This window comes from Octopus bimaculoides, chromosome 6, assembly GCF_001194135.2.
Source record: "Octopus bimaculoides isolate UCB-OBI-ISO-001 chromosome 6, ASM119413v2, whole genome shotgun sequence".
Taxonomy (NCBI): domain Eukaryota; kingdom Metazoa; phylum Mollusca; class Cephalopoda; order Octopoda; family Octopodidae; genus Octopus; species Octopus bimaculoides.
Window position 1 is genome coordinate 90,340,436 of NC_068986.1, and position 2,218 is coordinate 90,342,653.

The 2,218-nt window shown below is 39.1% G+C and overlaps 1 long non-coding RNA gene across 1 annotated transcript in view; it reads right to left on the reverse strand.

Moving 5' to 3' along the window:
• Positions 1–2,218, reverse strand: part of LOC106869803 (uncharacterized) — a 6,043-nt gene that overhangs the window by 566 nt on the left and 3,259 nt on the right. The window lies entirely within an intron of this gene.

A 2,218-nucleotide genomic window follows, 5' to 3' on the forward strand; every position in this document is an offset into this window, starting at 1 on the left:
GAGAGAGAGAGAGAGAGAGAGAGCGGTACCCAGAGCATAATTTATTTACAGCTGAGTAAACTGGGGCTAGGTGATGTGTAGTGCCTGGCTCAAGGACAGCCACTCGCTGTCCAGTCAAGGAATTGAATCCACGACTTTACGATTATGAGCCGAACATCCTAACCAGAAGGCTACACGTCTTAACAATATAGTAAAAGCTGCGTCACAAAGTCTGCTCTTCCTTAAAACCAGAAAATGCTTCGGGTTCCAACAACTATTAGAGTTTAGGTGAGACCATATAATGGAAACTATCTCTACATATAGGACACTACAGCTTCTAATCTTATAGACATCATAGACTATATAAAAAAGGGCCACTGTGTCTAATAAACAAGCTCAGTGCTAAATACTTTTATTAGGGCTGTACCTAGCTCTGACCTTCACGCAATCATCTCCCTGGCCTGATTTACCCTTTCTACCGCCCAAAACAAAATATTTCAGGTGAACATTAACTTATCGATCTAACGGATGTGGGAGAGTTTGCAAAGGTAACAGAACCTCCTCTTCCTCCTCCTCCTGCTCCTGCTCCTCCCCTGCTCCTCCTGCTCCCCCTGCTCCTCCTCCTCCTTAAAATAATGTGTGTATGTAAAGTGTGCATGTGAAGTGTGCATGTGTGTTAGGTGTGTGTGTGTGTGTGTGTGTGTGTGTATGTGTATGTGTGTGTGCTCTTTCGACGAAGTATAATGACGAAGGATTTAAACATCAGTGTGAAATCGAAAATCAGTGCTTTTCATACGAAATCCCTTGCGATAGCTATTCTGTACCGAGTTAAAGGGACTACACCTTCGGCATTAGCTGCCAAATATACAGTTAATGGCCACAGTATCAGCAACAAGTGAAAACCTGTAGCCAACGACGCTAATGTTCACCATTTGTCAATATAAAATACGATAATTTTGTGATGACATTAGAGTACTCTCCCTTGAACCGCTTAAGTTACTGTCGAACATTATGGATGTAATTATATACAATTTATGTATGATGTGTTTGTTGTTTAGTTCCAGATTAATATTGATCAAACAGTCTATGATGAACAGCATTCCAGTCATGACTATTACGTTTCTCTTTCTAAGGCAAACATTACATTGTCTAATGTATACTTTATTTTTTAAAGACGGGTCGAAAGGCCGTGTAGAGCTTCTCTCCTTGGTTTCTATGGGATTCTATCAGTATGTGTGTGCGTGTGTGTATTTGAGTGTTTGTCTATCTATCTATCTATCTATCTATCTATCTATCTATCTATCTATCTATCTATCTATCTATCAGTCTGTGTGTGTGTGTCCCCGTCCGTCCGTCCGTCCGTCCGTCCATCCATCCATCCATCCATTCATCTGTTCGCCCATCTGACTGTTTATCTACCTATCAACCTGCCTGTATGTTTCTCTCCCTCTCCCCCCCCTCTCTCTCTCTCTAGTTGCAATAATCATTGGACCACACCATAATGGAGTGTCACGTATACACAAATTTTTGTCGAAATTATTGTCTCCAGTTCTTAATCTTATTTCTATTTATGAAGTGGCTATGCCAATCTAAAGAGCAAAACTCTATGGACAAAATACCGCAAGTTATTTTTGTTTGCTGCACAGATTTAACGTACCCCGCGTTAATACACCCCCCACACACAAGAACACCAATGCTAATACGCTTAATAATGACCAACCTACATTAAGGGGAGGTAAACACTGACCCGGTACTTAAATCTACCCAACAGAGCCAAGGGCGATAATTTTCAATTCCCGTCCACTATATATATATATATATATATATACACACACACACACACACGTATATATGAATTATTACACTTCTAAATCTCTCAGACAGAGTTATGCAGTAACAGCCCGATAAAGTGATGGCTTGTCGTCAACTTAATGTGGCAGTCCCAGGAAAGGGAAGAATGTTAATGTTATTTAGCCCCAAGAAACACCGTTTCTAGTTGGCTACGCGACACGTTCAGTGTCATATATATATATATATATATATATATATACACAGGGGTTGGACAAAATAATGGAAACACCTAACATCATAGCATCATAATTTTGAAATATCTATAAAACCGTCAAAAGCTTGTTTATTTTTATGTTTTTTGATTTGATTTATTATTAGTGTTGCTTAATATGTTTTGCTAAAATTGCTGGTTTTTTTTTCAGATATCATCAGAAAAAGGTAATTAAAA